The 8,744-nt window shown below is 56.3% G+C and overlaps 1 protein-coding gene across 4 annotated transcripts in view; it reads left to right on the top strand.

Moving 5' to 3' along the window:
- Nucleotides 1–2,522: 2,522 nt before the first annotated feature.
- Nucleotides 2,523–8,744, top strand: part of COL8A2 (collagen type VIII alpha 2 chain) — a 143,068-nt gene continuing 136,846 nt past the window's right edge. For all 4 annotated transcript variants that reach the window (XR_005590722.1, XR_005590723.1, XM_039511180.1 and 1 more), the window contains exon 1: nt 2,523–2,701. The gene's annotated coding sequence lies outside the window, so the exon portion shown is untranslated. The remainder of the gene's footprint in view (nt 2,702–8,744) is intronic.

Below are 8,744 nucleotides of genomic sequence, written 5' to 3'. Positions count from 1 at the left end.
CCTGGAAGACTATGAGACCTCTGCTTCCCTCAGAGGGTCCTTGGAGTGACGCTGAGAGAGGCAGGATGGAGCAGTGCTTAGACGTGGGTTCAATTCCTAGCTCTGCCAAAGACTCCCCCTGGGACCTTGGGGTCCCTGGGCCTCAGTTCCCTGCCCACAGAATGGGGCTAAAAGAGCCCTGTCCTTCCTCACGGGGGGCTGCAAGGGTAAACACGACCAAGACTGTGTGATGCACAGAGGGGCCATTTGAGTAGCAAGGGGCGCAGCTGGCAGCCGGGTGCCCTGCTGTTCCCCGGCTGAGGGAGCCCTGGTGCTGCACAGGTGGCCTAAGCAAATGGGAGAGCCCCAGGCCCCGGGGAATCCTAGACTGAGGAGCACGGGCTGGGCAGACAATTGCTTTGCCAGCCCACCCTGTGTAGGTGTGAAATTGCTCGCACATTGAGATCACTTCACCCATCAATGATTATGCAGCCACCTCTTGGGTGAGACTAGGAAGCTGTTTATCAGCAACACTAGGCAAAAATGAAGATCCATCAAAGGAGGAGCTGAGAAAGGTGCAACAAACCTGCTGAAATAATAAACTCACCGGGTCCAGCAATCTGAAATGAAATAGAAACACATCCGAGGCGATAACAGGCTCCAGGCACCACCTGTCCCCGGTGGGACCTTAACAGAATTTCCCACGCCGGCTGCATTTGGGCATGTCCCTGCCTGCACCCCGAGCTGAGCTTCCAAATGCGAACGTCCGGTTGAGCCCCTGGTGTTTGAAGACTGGGCCCTGAATGAGACTGTTTGTGTGCACCCCGTCAACCCAGGCCTCCGAAAGCAGCCACGCTCCTTGGGATCAGTCAGCGCAGAAGGAGACAGGCCAGTGACGGAATAGCGTCTTGGTGCAAGGAGGTGATCTGTCTGTCTAACGGTTTGCAGTGTTTGCACGGTTTGGGGGGTGCTACGTAGCAGGTGGTGGGAGCTGCAACAGGCCCGTCCTTCGTCCCCATTGTTCTATCACATGTCCCACTCCAAAGGGAGCGATGGGGAGAGATTCAGGCTGGGTTCGTTTGTTGTTATGAATTAAGATATTTACGAACAGCTGCCTCTGTGTAGGCAGCTCCCACCTGGCTCCGTGCTAGAAAGGAGGCCTTGGAAACGTTAGGTGATTGCAGATTTTCCATTCGTACGTCTAGAGAAGGCGAGACAGCTGCCAAAATAAACACGACCCTTCCCTGTCCCAAAATGTCCTCCAGGAATTGTAAAGGAAGCTGGGGAAAGAACTCCAGCCAGGATCCCGTACGCTTTCTTTGGGAGGTGGTGGGGGAGAGGCATACAAACCCGCCCCCCGCCCCCCGGCCGAGTGAAGCACGCCTTCTGAACGTGGTTTTCTGACGAGTGCCGAAGGAGCTGGGAGCCTGAGCTCTCCTTGTGCGGACCCGCCACAGCAAAACAACCACAGCAAAGAGCTTTCTAGCCACTGAGTAATGTGAACTGTCCCCCCGGCAGACCGACAGCTGCTCTGCTCCCTGCTGGGATTTGCTCTTTGTGGGGTGCAAGTCACCGTGGTTAGAGGCTCTGCTGCCCTGGGGGTGTGTTAGGATGGGGGACTGGGAAATCAAGCTCCTTTCAGGAGGGCTGCCGCGTCTGAGGGGCCCAGGAGGGCCCAGGCTGCAGGCCTGAGGTCTGTGACAGACACATGGCTCTCCGGAGCTGGACAGAAGGGGGCCTTTCATCTCCTTAGTAAGAGGATGTGTCGTCTAGTGACTGGGCTGGGAATCTGGACTCCTGGGTTGTATTCGCAGCTCCAGGAGGGAGTGGGGTCTAGTGGGTCAGATTGGGTTAGGCTGAGGGGGTGGGCAGCTGGGAGTCAGGACTCCTGGGTTCTGTTCCCAGCTCCGAGATGGTCTAGTGGCCAAGGCACTGAACTGGGATGCAGGAGACTTGCTGCCTGTCCTTAAGTTCTGTGCCTCAGTTCCCCTCTGGAAAATGGGGGTGATCCTTCCCGGCAGCAGTGGGGTTGGCAGGATAAAACCCACTAACGATGGTGAGACACTCGGATGCTGCAGTGATGAAGGGCAGGTGAGAGCTTACAGAGAGAGGAGCTCTCCAAGTGTCCCCTGTATGGACAGGCCAAGCTCTCTGGCCGACAGGCAGAATCCCTTCTGGATCTCACACCTTCCCTAGCACGTGCTATTTCACCTTCTCCCTGTCGTGATGTGACACTCTTGATTTATTTCCCTTAATAAATGCAGAGAAAAATAACACTCTTGCTCTCAGGAATGCCAGATTTCAAGGCGCTCTGGTGTAAATACACCCCCTATCCCCACCATTGCTACAGCTTCCTGCTAGCCACTTCATACTGCAGCCAGAGACGAACTTCAGGCCTTGGTCCAGATGCTCAGCTGGTGTAAATTGGCACAGCTCCACTGCAATCAACGGAGAGAGCCCCACCAATTCCCAACAGCTGTGGAGCCAGGGCAGAGCTTTTAAAGCCAGAAGGAACCATAACACCCAGCTAGTCTGACCTCCTGCCTAGCCCAAGCCAGGGAACTCCACACAATTCCTGCCAGGGAGGGAATTACTCTTCCCTCCTGTGTGAGGGACGTGAATAAGCCAGCTAACTTGCAGCTGAACCAGAGTGAATCTTCTAAGACGGCTCTCTGGGCTCAAGTCAGCAGCTCCAAGCGAAGGAGAATCCACCACAGCCCCGGTAAGCTGTTCCAGCCCCTTGCGGCTCCAAAAGTTCCCTCTTGTTTGGTGACAATGCGAGTGACTTGTGGTCACCATTTGCACCAGGGAGCCTTTTCCAGTCACGAAGTATTAAGTTGTTCACTAGCTGAGCAATGGGATTTTGGCTCCTAAATCATTGAGAGGCTTTTAAAAATGTTTCTCCCTCAGAACTTTCCGAGGTGCGTGTGATGTGAAGTGATTCTCTCCACGTATGCCCAGCTGCTGCCCCTCCATCCCTGCCAGTCCTCTGCCTGTGGCGGGCGATCGTCTGGGCTTCCTTGGGCTGGGATCCTGTGGTCTCGTTTCGGTTGTTGGATTCAGAGGATGGGTGCTGGCCTGCGCTACCCAGCGGTCAGCCTAGATGGCCTGGTCCCTTCTGGCCTTCAGCTCCATGACCCTTGGACAAAGTGGTTGCTTGATTCTGTTTAGTCAGCCATGGAAAGATCCCCCGAAGTGGATTGTTCACACTGGGCAGTGCCTTACTCTGGGCTGGGATGTCGCGCAGCATTCTCCTCTGGGTGGGGGGCGGGGCTGCACCTGTGCCCACATGCTGTGCTGGGTGGGGTCAGCAAGGCAGGGCTACGGAAAGCAGCATGTGAAGGAAGGCCAATCTCATGGGTTAAGCATTGGGCTGGACTGGGACTGGGGCGGCCTGGACATAAGCCCTGGTTCGGCCACGACCTGCCTTGTGACCAGCCCCTGCCTCAGTTCCTTGTCTGTGAAGTGGGAATAATCTTCGGCATGGGAAGGAGCTGGTCAGAGCCATAGAGAGGTAGAAAGTGGCAGCCAGTGAGTGGTCTGAGCACTGAGCTGGGAGCCAGGAACTCCTGTGTTTTCATCCGAATGTTGCTTTGTGGTGTGGCCTTGGACAGGCCATGGGAGAAGCGCTCCATGCCTGAGTTTCCCCACTGGGAACATGGTTGCGGTGATGCTTGCCTGCCTGCCTGCCAGCGAGGCTGGGGGCTAATTGCATTAGTGTCTGTAATGTGCTTTGAAGATGAAAACATTTAAGTCTTATTATAACTGGCTGCTGCAGGCTGGGTGGGCTCAGACCTGTGCTAGGGTTTCGCCTGAGATGCCGTGTGCCTTCCAGAGCTCCCACTGCACAGGGGACGGCACTAGGCTCCCGCCCTGCAAGGGGTGCAGCAGGTAACCCCACACCTCTGCCAGGGCTGCAATCCCAGCTGGCCTTAAGTTGTGGGGGGTCCTCTGGCTCCGTTCTCCCTCCTGACTCTGCTCCCAGGAGCTCGCACTTTATTCTTGCAGGGCTCCTGGGGAGGTCCCCTAAAAGGAATGGGTGTGGGTTGTTGTGGGAGGGCGGGAGATATCAAGGGTGCAAAACAAGATGCAGTAGTGGGTTAGGGGCTTCCGTCCCAGCCATCAAAGGTCCCTGCCCTGGTGGCAGGCCCAGCTCTGGCTGCAGAGTCTGATTTTATTCCAGAGCTGCTTTTTCAAACCGCAGGATCTCGTGTGTTAACTGAGGAAAAATGCTAGTGCTCTGCTCCGGACGCATCCGGTCAGGCCAGATCTCTCCTGCATTCCTGGGGAGGGACCCAGCCCGCTCACCTGCTGCTCGGGAGGGGCGCCCCACCCCAGGTGGGTATGGGTGGGAGGGCAAGGGGGGATGCTGAATCGAGCACTTTGTGCTTGCTGACAAGGCCAAGAATTCAGAATGAGCAGAAACATTTTCAGCTCTTGGCCGCCCGGCCAAAACTCACAGTCCCCTCCTACGCGGCCTTAAGTTTTTCCTGCTGAGCACTAATGGGCTTGTTTTCAGAGCCAAATTATCCCCCTTATAGAAACATGGAGCCGATGTTCCAAGCGCATAAGTTCGATTACGTCCGTGACCCACGGAAATTAAGTCAATGTTTTTTCACCGCTAGATTTATTATTCAATTTCTTTTGTGAGCGGCAGGAATGGCTGGAACATGGGTCTGAGGGGGCGGCACATCAGTCTAGGACAGGTCCCCTGGAAACTTCAACGCAACCTTTGCTGGGCCAGCTCTGCTCTCCATGGTTGTCCCATATGGTTGAGTGAGGCATAGGCACATAGGAACTGCCAGCCTAGATCAGACCTGGGTCCATCTAGCCCAGTATTGACAGTGGCCAGCCCCCGAACGCTTGAGGGAGATCCCAGAACCCTGCCGTAGAAGATGTGGGATAATCTGCCCTGCAAATTCAGTCTCCTCCTGGTCTTTAATAACTGGAGACTGGCTTAAGCCTTGCACATGGTGGGGCCCGAGGGTCGCTGTTCATTGCTTCCCTGTCCACAGCCAGCGCTGCATGGTGGGATGTACCACCGCAGTAAAGGCCTGGGAGGTGCCAGGAGTGCAGTGGGGTCTCGGGTCTGATGGCGGAGCTCAGCTGCCGGGGAGAAGGCTAAAGGAAGCAGGACGATGCAGGGGCAGAGCCTGGGGATGGGGAACAGGGGGGCAGCTTTGCAGAGAAGATGATGGCTGGTGTAGAAGAGCCTAGAAAAACTAGAGCAAAATCTGATCTCTGAGCTAAGCACAATCTAGCATGGTAGTTAGGGGTGTGGGGAGCGTCTCGGGAACACTGAGGTCTGGCTTATTTGGGGAACAGCCCACTGGAATATCCGGGGGCTGCGCGTCGGGACTGAGGGGCACTGGCAGAGCTGTTTGTGGGGAGAGCGTGCTGTGCTGCCGTGTTTATGGGTCCAGCCCACACTCTGTCTCTCAACAAATTCACTAGGTTTGTTAAACTAATCCCAGCCCATCCACGCTGAGCAGCAGGTTCCTCTGAGGAAAGCTCAGACCAACCCCAGGAACTGCACCATCACAGCAGCCTGGTCCAGGACGAGGTTCTCCGCTTCCCTGTGCAGCCGGCTGGGAGACACAGGGACCCAAAGGAGCTGTTCACAGGAAATCCCTGGAGGGAGCAGGGGTGTGTGTGGAGTGGGCTGTCCTTAGCAGTGTGTGCTGGGCCGTGTCCCCCGTTGCTGCCGGACATCCCTGGCCTGCCAACTGGGCAGTGGCCTGGGGTTCTCCAGCATCCCACAGGATCTGTGATGCAGAGGGCTCCTTATCCTCATGGGCCTGGACGAGCCCTTTGGCACCAGGTAATCCAGGGCAGCGAGCAGGATATTTAGTGTCTGGTCTGTTACAAGTGATATTGGATTCTGGCCATTTACCCTCTTCCCAAGGATGGACTGTCAGCTGTGGGGAGCCCAGCGCCTCTGTCTGGCACAGCCTCAGCACCATGCGATGTGTAAACTGCTAAACGTGAGAGGCAAGGAGCCAGTAAATCCTGGGTTAAGCTCGGCTTCCATTTTCCAGTAGGGGACAGGAGCATTTCTCACACTCTGCCACCCACCAGGCTGCTGGCACGTCTCGAGCTCGGCCACCCTGGGAGAAATGTGCAGTCCTGACAGGCGGATCCTGCTCTTCAGAGCGGGTCAGAGCTGAGATGCTCTGTGCGTCTAGGGAGAGCCGGACGCTGCAGGCTAGGGCCTGTGTGGAAACTGTTGTGGGAGGTACAGATGAGTGTGCCATTACACAAGGGGCCACTGTGCACTCGTGCAGACTTGCACCACTCCCCGTGCACTCACATTGCTAGGTGCACACTGAACTCCACTGTGTTTCACCCCCCACCACCTATGCTCCTGCAGCTGTGCACACACAACACATCTATGCTGCACACCTTTGTGCATGCCACACGTGCTCCCAAACACCTAGCACACTCATCCCCACAGACTCATGTTGCACAACCACACTCGCACTACTGGTTCTCGTGCACTCTCCCCATGGGTGTGCGCGCACACGTCTGTGCACCGAGGGAGCTTACAGTGGCTGTGCAGTGGATTTCCTGCTGCTCTGCACCCTGTGCCAAGCTCCAGCTTTCAGAGACAGGCACACAAATGGTACTGGCAGCAGGCGGTGGCTGCATGGCCCTCGTTTACCTGAGAAACAAAGGGAGCAAACAGTGCTGCTGGGCCCAGCAGGGCATGATTTGCAGTGGGACAGTTTGAGATCCCCCCTCCCGGAGTTGATGGCAATGCTGGAGCGTGCAGACAGCACAGGGAGCTCTCTCTGTGCCCCTTTGGGAGGGTTTGCTTGGGAGTATTTTAATGTTGGCTCCCCCCGCCCCCCGCATCTTGGGGGCTCAGGTCTTGGAACAAAGATACGACCCTGAGTGTAAAGTGCCACCATTCTGCTCTGGCAGTGGTTCACGGCCACTTCGCCCCGGTGTCAATGGCTGCACCAGGTGCTGAGCAATGGAGTCAGGCCGCATATCCCCCTGGCCGCACGGGCCGATCCCTCACCTGCCCAAAAGGTGCCTGGAGAGAGAGTTCTCTCCGGGAGAGCCTGACAAGGTGCCACGGACGGGGCTGGAGCAGTCGTTTGCCTCTCCTGGCAGGCAGCTGTTTGTGCAGTTAATGTGAGGGACTTCGGAAAGCGCAGCGCCTGCGAGCACGAATCCCACTGGGCTAAGCTACGCCGTCCGTGGGGAGCCTGAGGCCTGGCGTGCCGCTGCTTTTAAAACCCAGAAGGGCCAGGGCAGAGCACACCCGGCGCTAGCTGGCCCGGCATCACGCACCCCGATGCTCTTCACTTGCACGACTTTCCTGTGAGAGGCAGTCTGCATTGCTGACCCCAAGTGTGCGAAATTATCACTCACCCCCCCGCCGTCACGGGACTGCCTCATGTTAAGGAAATCTCCTGGCTTTGAAGCCAGCCTGGTTCCTTTTGTCTGCCTCTTGCTTTCTGAGCCATTGGGCATCACCTTTACCAGCTACTCTCCATAAGCACAAGGTTTAACACTTACTGCAAATGCAAGCTCAGATTCTCCCAGGAGCTGGCTGCTAAGAAACACAGCAAATATCACGATGCTCGGCCACAGTGGAGAATGGCGCAGGCAGCTGCTACGTGGCAGGCTTAAGGAGCCACGCTGCAGACACCATTTGTAGGGCACAGCAAGTTTCTACTGCTCCTAGAAAACCCAGGATCAGTGCTGCAGATTCTTGAGTGCCACCAAGTAGTGGCTTATCTATTCACTCACTCTGCATGTGTACGGGCACCTCGTACCAGTTACGGGTAGGGACTAGCTGAGCTGGCTCAATTCACCAGCCAGGGGGATAAGGGAGAAATCGCCCTTCTCTCCAGCGACGGTGCAGCAGAAGAGCGATGGGGCCAGAACTCCGTACGCCACAGGCAACTCGTGGCATGCGGCTCCGACGTGCGTGCTTGTCTCCGGGCGCCGAAGAGCCAATGGCAGAGCGAACCAGCTCTGTGCACCAGCACAGGAAGGGAAAGGGATTTGTTTGTTGTTTCGGACCTTTTTAATTTAAAGGAAAATCAGTCTCACAAGCTGCCAGGCCTTCAGGAGAAGTGTTTGGAGAATTGTGCTCCTGATTAAAGACGTGCTGCTCCGAGCAGCTGTTTGCTGGCCTCGCTCCGCTGCATGCCAAGCCGGCTTTCCACAAACCAGCTCCTGAGGCTGCGGAGGAAGCACAGCTGAAGGCACCTTCGTTCGGCGGGAGGCGGAAGGCTCCGTTTAATCAAAGGCTCCATTTAATCAGCTACGCTTGTGCAAAGTGGAAAATCGTGTTACTGAGTGAATGGAAAGTATTTCTTTGGATTGTTGTAACAAAAGGGGATGCAGGGTGCCCCAACTGACATCCAGCAGAACTGAACCCCCATCCCACTGCCCCGCTACCACCCCCAAGTGCCGATCTAACCCCCATCACACAGCTGCAACGTTCTTACTATTGCTTATGTGCATTGTGCTAGCGCTTAGGAGCCCAGCCATGGGTCAGGACCCCCAGGTGCCAGGCACGGTACATGCTCAGAACAGCAAACAGTCCCTGCCCAAAGAGCTTGCAGGCAAAGTGTTTGCCCGAGGTCCCAGCCTGGGGCATGTGTATTAGACACTGAGCTGTCTGGGCCCAAGCTGGAGATTAAAATAAACATCCACACCGGTTTGCAGCAAGTGCTGACCACCCGCCCTCTGGAAATCTGGCTCCGTTCAGATGGCTGGAGACTGGCGCCAACAATCACTAGCCA

The sequence above is a fragment of the Mauremys reevesii genome, linkage group 23 (assembly GCF_016161935.1).
Source record: "Mauremys reevesii isolate NIE-2019 linkage group 23, ASM1616193v1, whole genome shotgun sequence".
In the NCBI taxonomy this organism is placed as follows: Eukaryota; Metazoa; Chordata; order Testudines; family Geoemydidae; genus Mauremys; species Mauremys reevesii.
The sequence above is the reverse complement of the archived record's forward strand: the minus strand, read 5'-3'. Positions and strand labels throughout refer to the sequence as shown.